Source organism: Peromyscus leucopus, unplaced genomic scaffold (genome assembly GCF_004664715.2).
Source record: "Peromyscus leucopus breed LL Stock unplaced genomic scaffold, UCI_PerLeu_2.1 scaffold_1377, whole genome shotgun sequence".
Classification (NCBI taxonomy): domain Eukaryota; kingdom Metazoa; phylum Chordata; class Mammalia; order Rodentia; family Cricetidae; genus Peromyscus; species Peromyscus leucopus.
This window is the reverse complement of record NW_023504531.1, coordinates 69,713-86,421: the sequence shown is the minus strand read 5'-3', so window position 1 is coordinate 86,421 and position 16,709 is coordinate 69,713. Positions and strand designations below refer to the sequence as shown.

The window sequence follows — 16,709 nt, the reverse complement described above, 5'->3', positions numbered from 1 at the left end:
TTCTGCATGGGAAGGGGTTGGAGGATGGGCCTCGGTGTTCATGAGCACCCGAATGTTTTCACTCCTTAGCAGACTTTGTCTCCCTTTGTGCTTGGTTGCCCGGAAGTTCATATGAAAAGGTGAGTAATAACCCATCTGCTACTCCTAATGCTTTTTATGTTGGCCAATTGATTGTTTTCTAGAAGAGTAACCTGAGCCCCACAAAAAGTGGGGATCTGTTTAAGGCCAGCACAGTGAATTGGAGGAGGGCTAACAAAGCTGGAATTCACTTTCCAGCCTGTATCAGACTCTTCCAAAAGGTCCTAGGGTAGCCTCAACCTCTCACCTGAAGACACAAAGATGAGGCCAAGATGGCCCTCCTGCCAGGAGCAGGAGAAGCCTTGGGTGATGCGCCGCCTAGATAACTTATGGAGAGGATGATGATGAACTTGGCTGGGATATCGACCCCACCAAAGATGACCTGGAGTATGTAGATGTTGACTCCAAATTCTTCTACCCCCATAGCCAAACTGTAGTAGGCAAAACCAGTAGAAAACCTGAGAGACAGAGAGGCATTGGTCAGCATCTGTAGCCAAGCTAAGATCTCTTCCCATAGCTGTCCATGGGTTATAGGATGATAAATAGTTTTGCTTATTGTGCTATCTATAGCTGATTGATACAGTCTGCTTGGTACAGTTGAGTTTTATGAGGTTGTGTCTAACTCAAGGAAAAAGTGCTGGGATTGATTGGTCATGTCTTGCATGGTCATGGTCTAGGTGTTCATGGTGAAGGTGCCCAAGATTGGCTCCATAGAATAACATGACTGGAGGGACTCTCAGAGACTAGAAGGCAGGGAAATGATCTGTTTTTGTTCAGTAAAGTGGAACATCCAGAGAGGCAGAGGTGAAAGTCAAGCTGTGAACCGTGTGAACATAATTCTTCCTCCTCTCTCAGAATTACGGCAAAGTGGGGACAAATTTGATCCTGGGGAAGACTAGGATGGAAAATGTCTCACAGCTAGTAGGTCACAAAAGGACTTTGGGGACGATTGTAGGATCAGTCAGAAGAGGAAATTTGGATGAATATATAATTGCTTCCTGAAAGTCTGCAGCTGCAGGTGTAGCTCTGCTCTGTGTGGCTCCAGAGGGCAAGGCTAGGCTTCCAGGGGCAGAGAGGCAGACTGTGGAGAAAGTTCTGTCACCAGGAGGTGTACTGAAGGGTCTAGAGCACCTGCCCTGTGTGGGGCAGTGCGACCTCAGAGGGAAGCAGACACTCTCAGCTGAATATGGGACTTCTGGGATGGAAGCTGGGCTTGGTGCCCCCAGGAGGTATTCCTTTGATTTTCTTGAATGGTACCCTAGCCTTTGCCCTGATGGACACCTCCTTGTTCATCACCCCTGTGCAGGGTGTGGGTAGGGTGAGGTGGGCAGGTTACCAGGCCAGGGAGAGACAGAAGGTCACACGGCGCAGGATGGATACCCGGAGCAAGTCAGATAAGCCGTATTTGACCTTGGCTGAGGTGATGTCCTTCTGCAGGTTGAACTTCAGCTCCTTGAAACATAGGAGAAGGAGGGGGTGCTGTTAGTGGGTCTAGCTGGTGGGAGGGAAGGAGGTTTCAAGTCTAAGTTCTTCCAGAGGATTCAATGCAGATGGAAGACAGCTGTAAGCCAAGGAAACAGAGCAAGAGAGGCAGACACATGGTCCTGCCCCAACTGCAGTCCCTCCTCACCTACCTCAGTGGTGAGCTTTTCCCCCTCCTCCTTCTGCCATTGAAGGTAGCCACCCGCTTGAGTGTCTTCAGGGCCTTTGAGAACTTTCCAGACAAACCAGCCACGAATGGACTCTGGTACCCACCTGGGGGCCAGAGTCAAAACATAATGTTCCGGATTCAGAGTCCCTTTTGAGATGTCTGCATCCAGGGCCATGGGATAGGAGGCCCAGAATCCTCAGGTGCCTCGTGCACTTTCTATGGAATTTCACATGGCATCTTGTACCTGGGCTGCCTCTAGCTAGCACAAATTCCAGCATTCTGTCCCCGCACTTCTAAAACCGCCTTCCAATGCTCCCAACCTAGGTTGGGGCTGTTGCTGGATGTCTTCCTTAGCTAAGAGTCCCAAGGACTAGACTAAGGTAGGTGGAGCCTGGGGAGGGGATGATACCTGAGGCTGCACAGCTGGAGGTCATTTACCTCTACTTCCCTAACCATCCTTGGTCTGGATTCCTTCAGGGCCTTTGGAGGTGGAGGCTGATACCTGGCTTCAGACCCCTGATCCCAACTTTCTGAGTCTGTTCTCACGGACTTATAGCTTCGTTTCTACCTTGACAGTCCTGTGAGCCTGCCCTCACCAAGACTGTGAAGGAGTTCCTCTCATGCTTCATGCGGCCCAGGCTCCAGCCTTGTCTCCTGAGAATAACACATCAACGGCTCCCACTCAGCAAGCCTTCCTGTAGGTTAGCCCCACAAAACTTAGGGTAATCAGCAGCGCCACCCCCATCTTACTAGAAAAGCCTTGAGGCTCAGACGGGTGAGCCTGCCCCAAGCCACGGGTAAAGGCACTGAGCGTCACCTGCACTCTGCTGACCATCTGCCCCCTTGGTCTCCCGACTCGGACTGCTCCCACCCAGTTGTGCATGTTTCTGCCCCCACTCTCTAGTCCTACCCCCTCCCTTTCAGATTGCTGTCCATCTCTGACACTTCTATGTTCATTCCAAGTTGCAGTTCCATCTCGAGTCTGTACTTCTCCGTGTAACTTTCCCCGAGCCTCATTTTCTCATCTTGGATAGGACAATAATGCTCCCATCAAAAGGAGATTGACAAGGGCCAGAGACAACACTCATTAATGTCCAGGATGGGATTACGCATAATTTATAAATAGTTACTCCACGGTTTCACAGTCTCCTCGGAAAGCTTGTGACTTCCAGTACTTGGCTTTCGGCAGCGAGTTATGCAGGCTGGTTTCTGTCTTCCCGTGTGAACTGGCATTCAACAGGCTGATCTGAATCTCTGCCTCTCTGCATCTCCAGCAGACCACCTCAGTTCTCATAGATTTCCAGGCTGAGGCTCCACTGTGATATTCTTTTGTGCTTTACATCTGGAGCTCTCCCAATTCTGTAGCTACTTCCTTCAAAATGTCTTTCAGATTTCTTCCCTAGCATCCTCTAGCCGCATATCCCTTCCTTCTGTTCTCGCCTCACATGTGGGCTGTATTTCTGGGCTTCCCCCTACCCAGACAGAAATTTGGTAGGCTGCCAGCCCACAGACACTTTCTGTGCCTTTCCATCCTCTTCCATGTAAAGTTGAGGCTTACCCTGGATTTCTGTGCTCATGATGACCAGCCCCCTCTTGCCTATCTCAACTCATGCCCCTTCTTCAGCTCAGGTAGCTTCCAGTGCCCCAACACCTGATCTCTCTTCCAGTACGCCTCAGTACATGTAACTCCTCCACCCTGGAAGGCCTTCCTTGACTCTGGTGCAAGGAACGGGGACAGGTGGAGTTGGATAGCTAGATTAGGCATGGATCCCTTATTTGTCCCTTGTGGAATTGGGTAGAGAGGAGAACAGAAGAGGGCCACATACCAGGATAACAGGGAGAAGATGAAGAAGGGAACAGACACAGTTAACTGTAGCCAGCGCCACTGAGGAATGACATAGGCCAGGCCCGACAGAATGAATTGGCCAATGGTGTAGCAGTACCCAATTAATGTTGATGAGATGGCCCGCATCGAGGTGGGTACCCATTCCACATCTGTGAAAGGAGCCCAAGGACTAGATTAGGGTCTTGTCAGGCCTTAGGCACCTCCCTGTGAAGTGGTATCAGCTTCTGCTCCCAGGAGCTACCTGACTTCATCTGATCTAAAGGATTCAATTATCATCATTTTGCAGATATTGCCTGAAACTCAAGGACATAGGACTCAAGTCTGGGCCTCTCTCTGCCCCAGTTCAGTCTTAATATGCCTCCCCACTGGCAAGTAACTTCCCTTGCTTTGCACCTCAACTTCATCATCTGTACAGCAGATATAGTATCGTTCATTCACTTCTGCGTATGCACTGAATAGGATCATAGGCCTAGCAGAGGACTCAGACCCAAGGCAAGTCCTATAGCTCCATAGCTGCTGTCATTACGTTTGTGATTGTTGTGAAATTCAGAAGGGTCTTAAGAAATCAAAGGTAGGCCTCTGGTCGAGTCAAACCCACTCTCTCAGCCTTTGGCTGGTGCTCCCCAAAGCCTTGCTGCTCAGGCCCCCACTGTGGCTCACTCAAGATAACGGTGCTCAGAGAAATGCCTGAGATGCTGCAGCCACACAGGAATCGGAAGATCATGTAGACGGGGAGGCTGGGGCTGAAGGCAGCGCCTGAGCCGCTGGCTGCCAGCATGAGGTAGCTCCAGGTCAGGATAGGCTTTCGGCCAAACCTGCAGCTCAGAAGAGAGGAGGGCCAGGTTAGCCACTGCGTCTGATCGCCAGAGTGAGTGACTGTGCAGGCTTTGGGGCAAAGGGCTGAAGGCCAACCCCCAGTCCTCACCCAAAGACCAGGTGGAGCATAGAACTTCTCTCACCAGACAGAGCCTTGCTGGTAATTGCTGTTTTTCAACAAGTTTGCAGTAGGAGCGCTGAGTTAATGAGTTATTTCCTCTGCCTCTGCTTAGCTGACCGAGCAGAGGTCAAAAGACCACGTATCTCCGAGTAATCCATCTGCCTGGCTTTACACTATGTAACCACACTACTGTGTCTGAAAGCCTGGGTTGAGAGGACTTTGGGACAAGGGAATGGTGTCTGCCCAGGGAGGGTCATCCTTCTCACCTCTCCCAGCTTTGGCTTCTTCGGGGTACGTGGGCGTAACAGAGTTAGGGGGGATGTACAGGAATGCGCTCCCCAGCCTCACCTGTCTGACAGCTCTCCAAACACAGGCCTCCAATCAGTATGCCTGCCATGAAGATCGACTGGGCCATCTCCTTCAGTTTGTTGGAGCTGCACACCAAGTCCCACTGCACAAGAGCAAGGTAGGGCCATGCCAGTTCAACACAGTCCAGTACCCTCAAGCCATGCTAAGCCTGCACCTTCACGTGCGTGCGCACGCGTGCGTGTGGGCACGCATGCATGCGCTCAGATGCCTTGGCTTCCCTGAGCCTGGTTTTTGGCTCCCAAGCACCAATGCTTTCTGCCTGTGGGGGCTCCTTAGGCCTTTGGCCCATGATCGCTTGATGATAGCATCTCTCAAGTGTGTGTGACCTGTTGTGTGGTTTACAGAGTCTGCTCAGCTGCCCCATTGAGCTCTGTCCTCAGCCTCTTCCACTGAAAGTCCATCTGTGCTCTGCAGCTCCCAATCTGCCTCCTCATTTCCCCCACATTTCCAAGGCTGGTTCCTCCCACCTGCATCCTTGACCTCACCTCTCCTCCTCTTAAGGTCTACTCTCTTGGTCTCTCCCTCTCTCCTCTTTCTCTCTCTCTCTCTCTCCTCCTCTCTTTCTCTCCCAACTCTTCTCCATCAGTCTTCCCTATACACTTTCCAGTTCTCTCCAACAAGAATCCTTGTTGCCACCCAACCTCTTCGCTCATTTCTCAGTTCTGCCCTGACCAACACACGGAAGCTGTGCTCACCAAGCCGCTCACGGCTTCTTTGTCGCCACGCTACAGACCTTCTGTGTTCTGACCTGACTTACCCCTGGGCTCCCCTCCATCGGGCTCTCCTCTTGCTTCTTACCCCCACCTTCTCCACTTCTTTCTCCCTGCCCCATCCTGCTAGCTTCTCCAGGGCCCCCTCTGGATCCTGCTCTTCAGCTAAGGCTCTTTCCCCAAACCGATTTCTGCAGCCCAGCCTCTCCTCTGGCCTTCAGATCATTGGAGTCTGTGTCATACTTGAAAACACTACCTGGATGACAGCCCACGAACATTCCAGACTTAACAGGACTTGTCATTCCACTCTTTGTAAGGTTCCTTGCACACCGAATGGCAGACCTGGCTTTTAAAAATATTTATTTTTGAAATTTACATGGCTTTGAATCGAAGAATCCTAATTATATCACACATGTGGATAACACTGCCATGTTTTCAATATACATGCAAAGAATAAATCGTGCTATGGAAACCTGTCCTTAACTTTTCCTGCTTTATGTTTTTTTTTGTGGTGATACATTTAAAGTTTCTCCTTTCAACTGTTTTGATATTCAATCCATTATGAGGACTATAATCACCCTGCTGTGCAAACAGAACTCAAACTTATTCTTTCCATTCACCTACAGCTGTGTATCCATTGATGAGTAGCTTTCCTGTGCCCACTCCACACCAATCTCCTCAATCCCTGGCCTCTGACAAATATGATTCTATACTCCTAAGAAACCCACATATAAGAGAGCATGTTGGTGTCCACTTTTTTGACTCCTTCCTCTCTCTCCTGCCCCGCAGAGAATATGATATCTTCATGCTCACAGATATGCACTAGGGAAACCAGGAATGTTAAACACACACGGTTGTCTCTTCAAAGGGAGACAGGTATAATTTGTTTTCCATTTAGAAGGCTGGGAATGTATGTAATTAATAGCCTGGTGACCTGTGCTATCTGTAGGGCCAGGTCACACCTGATTCCCCCAGACATTTCCCTCTTTCTTTCTTTCTTTCTTTTCTTTCTTTCTTTCTTTCTTTTCTTTCTTTCTTTCTTTCTTTCTTTCTTTCTTTCTTCCTTCCTTCCTTCCTTCCTTCCTTCCTTCCTTCCTTCCTTTCTTTCCTTTTTTGAGACAGGGTTTTCTCTGTGTAGCCCTGGCTGTCCTGGAACTCGATTTGTAGACCAGGCTGGGCTTGAACTCAGAGATCCACCTGCCTCTGCCTCCCAGATGCTGGGAATAAAGGCATGTGCCACCACACCTGGCTTCCCCTAGACTCTTACGCTTAAAAATAAGCATTCTTCCTAGACCAGTGGTTCTCACCCTGTGGAACTGCATATCAGATATCCTGCATATCAGGTATTTACATTATGATTCATAACAGTGCAAAATTACCATTATGAAGTAACAATGAAATAATTTTATGGTTGGGGGTCACCACAATATGAGGAACTATGTTAAAGGGTTGCAACATTAGGAATGTTGAGAACCACTGTCTTGGACCCTTATTGTGAGCATTGTTTCTCAGCCAATCTCTAGAACCCATCTTTATGGAAGAGATCACTAAGAGTTTTGATGCAGTGATGCCTTAAGCTTTATTGTGCATACAAGATTGAGCTAATTGTCACGAAAACTTTTCCAAAATTGTACTATACTTAAATATGCCTAAAATGAACTACCTGGCATCACACAAGTTACTGAGTCATGTTGAACCGGACTTCTTGCCTCACTCAGATCAAAACTCTGCTGGCTCTGGTGTTTGCAGATACTCTACCCCACAGTCATTTGAGACAGGGTTTCTCTACATAGCTCTGGCTGTCCTGGAACTCATTTTATAGAGCAGCTCACAGAGACTGGCCTGCTTCTGCCTACCTAGTGCTTGGATTAAAAGAGTGTGCCACCACACCCGGCTGCATTTGTTTTTGAAACTGGATCTTTCTATTTTTTAGATTTATTTCTTTTGTGTATATTGAGTGTTTTGCCTGTGTATGTGTAAGTGCACTGTGTGTGGCTGATGCCTCCAGAGGTCAGATGAGGATATCAGAGTCTCTCAGACTGGAGTTATGGATGGATGGTTGTGAACTGCCATGTAGATGCCAGAAACAGAAAGTAGGTCCCCTGCAAGAGCAACAAGTGCCATTAACTGCTGAGCCTATCCTCCAGGCCCTCTATTTTCATTACAATTGCCTTAGTATAGGCCTCGCCATCTTGCCTCTGAACGCATAGTAACAGCTGATGTTTGCTGAGGGCCCCCTGTACCAGGCACTGTCATAAGTTAAAAATTTTCTATACTTTAATTTCTTTAAGCCTCACAGCATCCATGTTGTATGTTCCTATTTTACAGGTGAGGAAACAGGCTCAGAGCAGGTTACTGCGACAAGTGCATGACAAGTCTTCCCCACTCCTTTCCCATGACAGAATTGGCTTTTAGGTTTCTATTTTGCTAAATATTCCCTGGCTCCCTGTTCTTGGCTAGGTAAGGACACTCACTCCCCTGCTGAGAGGTTTATAAGGCTGGCTATGCTTTGGCCTGGTCAACCTGTCTGCTCTAATCTCCTGCTAATCCCAGCACACATTCTTTGCTCCAGACATCCCAAATTACTTGTGTAATGAAGTGAAGAATGTTCCCTAGAAATGCCTCCTAAGAGCATTTCATAAATAAAGTGTGGGGGGAGCCCAAGGAGTTATTTTCTACCTTTCTCTTCTGGAAGTGAGGCGGGATGGGGGTGGATGAGGACTCCAGATCTTCCAGCTAGCTCCAGGTGAGCCAACATATCCAGTAATCCTGGTAGACATTTCTAACAGGGAAGGGGATCTACATGGTATGGTGTGGCGGCAATGGAGGAAACGGAATATGGGAGGAAGTGAGGGCGTAGGGAGAGAAGCATGGTGGTCGTGGGGTGGGAGGTGTTTAGAGAGAGTTCTGGTATTTTATGACATGCTGTCTTAAGCCGTTTAGGAAAATCTAAAGAAAAGACCTACTGCTCACATAAATTACTTCACCTTCTTCCTTTGCAGCAAAAAGCACACCCCCTGTGTGATGCTGTAGCTGAGGGGAGCCATGTTGTTATTGATAAGAAAGTTGAATGAGAAGACACATGTGGCATCTCTAACTATTGGCTTAAGAGGGACTCCTTGGCCTGGGCATACATGCATACATGTTTTCACTTTTCTTATGGGTGAGAATAGTGACAATAGCAACAACCCCGGGAGGCAAGTACTGAGGAGCAGCAACCCTGGGAGCAAGTACTGAGTTGCTGTCAGTCTGGGTCCCTGGATGGCCCTGCAGATCTAACCATCAGTCTGGAATGCTATTTTTTTTTTTGTTAGAACTCTTACAGAAGAAACACTTCTTTATTAATAATAATAGTCAAGCCATGACTTATTGCTGAGGCTTTCATTACAGCAACAAAACGTTGTAGATGAAAATGGAATTTGTATCACCCTCCACATCTGCATGAGAGGTTTACATTCCAAATTCTATGAGGAAAACTGCCTCCTTTGTGAGATGTGTGTGTGGTGGGATGGGCAGTATCTAGCACACAACTCTATGTAGTGAGGAGAGAAAGCTTCAAAACTATATGACATCCACTGGAGTCATTCTTTAGTGATGTTTAGAAGCTCAAAAGAAGTACTCTGTGGTTAAAACTTTAAAAAGAAAAAAAAAAGCAAACTTCAGTCACACTGTAAATTTCTTTCAGAGATTTCATGAGTAATGAAGCTCATGAGAAGCAATGAGAAAAATGTGGCTGTGACCACCCTACAGAACAACACAAACTGTAGGGCCCAGGTCTGAGACCTGCAGCCATTAGGAGTTGACTGTGTCCCCTCAAAAGACACAGTTCTAGCCTTCTAGACTGGAAATCAAGTTAAGTATAATTAGCTGAGTTACAGTGAGGCCGTCCTGGGTAGGGTGGACCCTTGTAGGAAGGGTAGAGACATGCACAGACAGGACAGGATGGAGGCGGAGCTTAGACTGGGACCCACAAGCCAAGCAGTGCCAAGGCTGTCAGCAGCCACCTGAAGCTAGAAGAGACATCAATGATTCTTTGTAGGGCCTTTGTGGAGAACATACTAATGTTGTGGGGTTTGGACTTCTAGTCTCCAGATCTGTGAGATAATAAAAATCTTTGTTGTTTTAAGCTACCCGATTTGGGGAATTTGCTAGAAATGAATAAACTGTGTGATTTGGCTTTGTGTGAAACATCTATTGGCCTTATAGGTGATGATGGGAAAGGGATCGAGAATAGACGAAGGAACGGGTGTGGAGCAAATGGGATGTGTTTTTAAAGGTATACCGAGTTTCTGAAAGAGGAAGATTTTAGCATTTTGGAAGCTTTCGATGGAACTCCCTGTGGAAAGCTCCCAGTGCAAAGCCCTCAAGAAGGTCCTGGTAAAACCTGCAGCAGAAGGCTTGAATATTCATGACATCTGGAGTGGTTTCTGTGCTTTCTTTGACTGGGACTCCAGAGGATTGTGTAATCCTTGGATTTAATCAGGTTTTACTCTGAGTCAATGAAAACGAATGGTTCCTTGATTCCCTTACTTAGTCAGGGGTGTTGCCTGTCCTTTGATAATCTTTTCTGAATATCAGGGGCTTCTCTAGGTGGTCAATTCATGCTTGTGAGGTGGATGAATGTCTGGGAACTGTGACTCCCAGTGAAGGTAAGGTTGCCCTTGTCTCTGCAGCTCTGATTTTACTGCTGGGAGGGCAAATTACTGCCAACAGGGTACATGCTATGAAGCCTCCTAGCCACTCACGTCTTTGTTTTTCCTCTCCTGTATTCTGTAGCCTTGCTGAGGGCAGAGGACATCTCACTTGACTTTTTATCCCTGGAAACTAACAGAATAGTTGGTTATAATACATCTTAGAGTTTGTTTAATGCATAATGGATGAATGAATAAACAGGGCAGGGCTATCATACATATTTTTACTGTTGAGGCTCAGAGAGGGAAAGGTAATGTGCTCATTGGAGGAAGCCTTTTGTGGTGCTTCTCTCCCGCCCTGGGTATGGCCTGGGCTTGTAATTCCCATCAGCTCCTGTGAGTTCTACACAGACTTCTTGCTCTCCATAACCTAGTCCTGCACTGCATTTCTTTTCCCAGTCTGGTAGCATAACTAAGCCCCAAGGAGCTGGCTCTGGAAGGAAATGACAGAAACTTCTGCCTTGTCTTCCTGCCTGGCCTAGAACAGCAGGAAGGTGGTCGGGAGGAAAGAGAAGGGCCACTCTGCTCAGGAGGCTGAGGAAGAGGTTGAAGCAGAGAGTGCTTGAAGCAGGGTTGAGGGCAGCCAGTGGGGATGTGGAGCAGGAATGGGACTGAACCCAAGAGACAGACTGATAAGTGTCCTGAATCTGGGTAGTCTGGGGGTTTGGTGATGAGGACCAGGAGGTCAGAGGTGGTTGACCAACGACCCTGCAAGAGTTTTGCCTGGGGTACAGATCATGAACTTCTTGTGGCCCTGGAATCAGGACAGGAGGGTACAAAGCCAGGAGGAAGCCCAGGGGCCTTTGAAAGGCGCACTTTGCTCACTTGAGGCTGGTCCCAGGTCCAGGGGGCTGTGGGCTGAGTCAGTGTATGTGGCTGTGAGTTATACTCCTGGGAACCTAGGGATCAACACCCAGGCTCCCGAGCTTTCCAGGCATAAAAGAAAGGTCTTTGTTTCCTCTTAATGTCCTCATTAAAGCTCCTTCTGAAAAGTCCTGATTGCCTCTATCACATGGGAGGCAGAAATTCTACCCACCCAAGCAGATGGCGCTTGTATTTGCCATGGCTGAATGAACAGAAGACCACGGCGCTTGTGTTTGTTCTGGTTGTTGGGTTTGGCCATTAATGTTCCAGTGGCTGGGCAAGGTAGGAGAACCTTCTTGTGGGCTTGTCATGGCTGTGTCCCCAGGGAATTAGAGCTTAATGTAGAGCTAAATGAGGTCTGACATGGACAAGGGTGCAGCCCCCTGAGACTGCTGATCTCCTACATTGTGCAGACTCACATCATCTCAAGGAATGTAATGGTGACTGGAAATTTGGCTGGCACAAAGGTGAACTGATGCTTGACTGTGTATGAGGCCCTGTCTGCCTTTGGCATGGCTCCTGGAAGCCCACCTGAGGAATGACCTCGAGAGGAAGCTGTTCCCCAGTGGTCAGCAGTGCCTCTGCAGGAGGAACTTATCCTGTATTTAGCATTGCTTAAACACCTACTGCATACCTAGTCCTGTGATGACAGATAAAGGTGGGAGAGATACTGTCCGTGTCCTGGAGGAGCTCCTCCAGGGTGGGGTGGGGCATCTGTGGACGAGTCAGACAACCCAGTTCTCTCAGTGGGATGAAGGGTGGACAGTCTGTCTCATAAACTCCGGGTCAGGTTCTGTGCAACCTTAAGGAGCGTGGTCTCTAGAGCCCTACCTCAGGGACTTGAGTTCTCCACTCTGCCCTATGTGAATGTTGTGCCTCGACTAGGGACCTGTTTTCCAACTTCCTCATCTTTGCAAACAGGATAATCAAGGTGCTAAACTCCGAGGGCTGTGAGGATGAAATGAATCCATGCACACACCTCTATCCATCTGGCTCCTGTGAACTCACACACCGTGTTCGTGATTAGGCCATCTCATTACTCCTTGTAAGCCTGCTCTTTCTTTCTTCATTTTCTCCTTCTTTCACTCATACGCTGGGAAACTTATGGGCATGTCTTTGATTTCCTATCTGCTCTTCTCTCCCACATCTGTTCAGCCACCAGGCCCTCAGATTCCAATTCCCTATCCTCTTCTAGTTTCTAAACCCACCATTCCATCTATGTGTCACCTCCATCCCAGAGTCCTATGCAGCTCACGACTAGCTTTCCCAGCTGGTAGACAAAAGCCCTCCCTGCAAGCCACTCTCTGTCCTGCAGAGTGAGGCTCCTCAGATGGCGACCTGAGCCTGCCACACTCCTTCTTAAAGACTACCACATCCTATGGCTCCTGCTTCCTTGTTACAGAGGCCACAGGTTTGGCTTAGTGACCACACCAGGCCACCCTGCTCTCCTCTCCTGTCCCATGTCCAACAGCCTCCATGCCTCACTGTTCTTGTCTGTTCTTCAGTCTGTGCATCTGTGACTTTGCATTTGGCATTCTGTGCCTCGTATCTGGGGTGTACTGCCCATTTGGGCTCACTCCTTACCTCTTACTTCTCTTTTACATTCAGAGCAAGCGTGACTGACTCCAACAGGACCTCCTGGCCCCTGTGCTGGTTAGAAACCTCTCCATTGGGTTTTTAGAATCTTAAGATTATGGAACATTTATTTATTCCTTCCACAAATATTTACTCCTCAGAGCCCCTCCTCTGTTCCAGGCATTATTCCAGGTGCTGGGACACAGCAGTGAATCCATGCAGATTCCATCAAACTACTGGACCCCCAGGTGCGTGCATCTGTGTACCTTCTAAAGGTAAGCACCTGGAAGACTAGTGTCTTCTTTGACTCTGTGGCCTCAGCATTCTGCATCATAACACCAATGTGCCCAATGTTCTGGATACTTGATGCTATATCATCTGAATGCTATGATTGACACAGAGCAGAAAAATAATAGATGTGATCAAAAGTGTTAACATTTGCAAGGTGTTTAGAATAGTGTCTGGCGTATTACAAATGCTTTCTGTAGAATAATTATATAGACCGTGTAGATGGTCTTGGATTCAAATCCTACCTCTGCCTACAGAAGAAAGTCAGGGCTGAGCCTCCATTTCTCATCTGTGAAATGGAGCTAAAGACATTGCCTTCCTTAGGATTTCAGAAAGCCCAGACTCACAGAGTGGCTACCTGGGAGTGTATTTACAAGGCAAAGGTCTTCTAGTGAAGCAATGTTTGGATCCTGCACTTGTGGGGCTCACAGGGTGTCCCTTTATTAAGCCTCCCTGGAATTTACGGCTAACTCATCCATTGTACTTTGTACTTAGGGCCATTTTGCTTTAAAATGCAGCCTTGAAACTGATCGTGCACACTGCACAGACCAATCACTTCCTCCCCCAGGACGGAGGGCCTCACCCTCAGCAGCAATAGACAGTATCTGCAAAGCACCCATCTATGCCTGGCAGTCAGTTGACATTCAGTAAACACCATTCCTGTTTCCTCTCTTCCTCCTGTCAGTCTCCTGCCTGGCCTGTCAGTTCATTGAAGGATTTGATTAAACTCTAGTTTTAGTTCTAGTTTGATTTAACTCTAGTGAGAGAATCAGCTCCTCCAAGAAGGATGACTGGGAAGTGAAGCCATAGTACCTGTGTGGGCGACTGACAGTCCCTGGATCTTCTCAGGAGTCTTTCAACCTCTGCTCCTCGAAATCCCTTTTCTACACCCCCCTCCCCCGACGCAATGCTTTACACAGGATGGAATGTTCCTCTTCTCCCTCCTAGTCTGGTTAACCCTTGCCTGGTGTTCCAGTCTCAGCTCCAGGGCTGCGTCTTTAGAAGGGCTTCCTGCAATGCCCACCCTTTCCTGTCCCTATAACCAGTCCAATGGTGGTAGGTCACAGTCCAAGGTCACGGCATAGCATGAGGTAACAAGCCATTTTACACTACTTCATGTGGTGTTTTCGCCCACTGTTGCTATCCAACAAGGTTATAACACCCCACCAGGAGCAGGGACTGTACGTTTTCTGAATCCCTGGAACTTAGTACCATGCCAGCTAAAGAACAATGCCCCCATGGATTGCTGAAGGAATGCTTGGGCTCTGAGCATGACAGAACCAAACCACTCAGCTCCTCTTCATTAGTACTGGGATCCTTCCTTTTTGCCCAGTCCTCTGTCCTCCAATCCCAGGAAGTCTAGGCTCCCTGCTTCTCTTTCTATCCACAAGTGCTGTAGGGTGTATGGGACTACCTAAGATAAGGTGGGGGAGCGAGGGTGCCAGACATACCTCTGTCACAATGGTGTCTCTGGTGCCGTTGTAGATCCAGCCATCCAAGCACGGCTCAGTGGCCGCCTGGGTATCATTGGGAAGACTGGCATTGGGCAGATGCATGAAACGGAGACACTTCTCAGGCTTCCCATTTGGATCCAAGGGGAGCACCCAGGGCCCTATTGAGGCGTTGGGTGGCGGGCGACAGTGGTGGGCAGGGGTGGTGGCTGTGAAGATCTGTAGCAAGTTGTGGTTGGCTATTCCGAGGACTGGGAGGGCCAGCAAGGTCACATGCAGGTACTGGAAGGGGCCCATGCTTCCAACACGGTCCAGAATCTCGGAGAAGGTCATGGCACCAGGCAAGACAAACCAAAGCTGTAGGCAAGGCATCAGGCCAAGAGGGGTGTGTGTGTGTGTGTGTGTGTGTGTGTGTGTGTGTGTGTGTGTGTGCGTGATATAGGCCTGTGGAGCAACATAGAACCACATGCACGAAGATGTATCTAGTTTCATGTATGAGCATGTGTATGGAGCTGTGTCTGTGTGTGTGTATGTGTAAAGATGTGGGGGCTCTGGTGTGTGGATGCATGAGAATGTACCCAGCTGCATGAAGGGACGTGAAATACCAAAAGTATAAACACATACACACACACACACACACACACACACACATACACACTCACACACACAGATGTGTGGGAGCAGATATCTACAGTATGCATACATTTAAAATGCAGCATGAAGGCTGTGTGAATGCAGGCATATGGCCCTATGCTTATATGTTATAGGTGTGCATGCATGGGGCTGCACAGGCCACAGAGTGGGAACCAAGAGATCAGACTTGGATGTTGGTTGCACAGGCTGGAGGTGGGTGAGGGGAAGAATAATACACATTAGTGTATTGCTCTGTGTGGGGTGGAAAGGACCTCCCCAAGTTCAAAGCCTCCTTGCTGTTCCCTGGGGTGAGTCCCCCAAGCGGGAGTATCAGAAGAGTCCAAGCAGGTTACCGAAGGCACTAGGGGTTTGACTAGTCACAGTGAGGAAGCAGGGCCTGGCTTTGGGGTGTTCTTGGGTGCTAGACTTGGGGGCCTTCAATCCCGTCTCACCTGGTGGCTGGGGCTGGATCCAGTGGGGCTGGAGGTGGATGTGGTGGTGGCCCGTGCTCTGTCCCAGGGTCCGGCAGCCGGCCGCTCTGGTAGGACAGCTCAGCTCTAACAGGCTGTTTGCGTCTCCCCCAGGGGGCCTTATATAAGGCATAAGCTGTCTCCTGGGCTAATGTTTGACTTTGTTTGGAGGATTAACATCCGGCGGGCAGGCGGCAGCGAGAATGCTGTGCACCCACCAAGCCCAAGGGCTGCCTCAGCCAAGGCTGGTGGGGGTGGAGACAGAGCTGGGGAATGGAGTGTGGCTGAGCCTAGAGGGCTGCTGGCTGGGCAAAAGGCTGAGTGGCCCAGGCCGCCCTTCCTGAGAGAGAATCTGGGAAGGGATTTTGGTCTGAGGGTCCAGGGCCCCTCTGAGTTGATAGTCAGAGGACTTGGAGCTGAGAACAACCAGTGAGAGAGGCAGTATTCCTGCAACGCACTGTCTTTTCCTGCCCAGTGTCTCCTGAGTGGCTGCATGGAGAGTGTTAGAGCACACCCAGACAGAAAGTCCCAAGCACTGGTCCTTATGGTCTCAGAGATGCCATGCCTTGGCCTCCTGGAAAAACCAGGGCCATTCTTGTCTGAGTCTCAGACACAAGTGACCGTTCTTCCATCTACCCATGGACTCACTCACCTTCTTCCAGCTGCTTCTTTCCGGGGACCAACTGCAGCCCCTATGGCTTTGTTTATTTCTCTGGGTATGGTTTAATTATCTAATAATGTGCATTTCTTGTATAAAACAGAAAATCTAACAAGCCAACACAAATCAAATAAGTACATTCAATCTCACCCAAGAGCCAACTGGGCAGTGAGTTCTGTGTCATGTTCTAGTCTTTTCTCCCACAGACTTATATCTAAGACACGGTCTAGCAGCCAACTTGAAGCTTGATGGACACTCATGGTCAGTCCTACTGTTAGCCTGGCATCGTCAGGAAACCGAGAAGTTAAGTAACTTGCTTAGGGTCCTCAGCCAGGAACTAGGTCAGAGGTGCGGCTTCAAGCTCATTTCTGTCCTTAAGCTCTCTCTCTCTCTCTCTCTCTCTCTCTCCCTTCCCCCTTCTCTCCTTTCCCTTTTTTCTTTCTCCCTCTCCTCTTTCCACCTCCCTCCCCTCTTCCAGTTTTTGAGAC

The 16,709-nt window shown here is 48.8% G+C and overlaps 1 pseudogene; it reads right to left on the bottom strand.

Moving 5' to 3' along the window:
• Nucleotides 1–313: 313 nt before the first annotated feature.
• LOC114688464 lies at nucleotides 314–16,274 on the bottom strand (annotated as a pseudogene).
• Nucleotides 16,275–16,709: the final 435 nt, after the last annotated feature.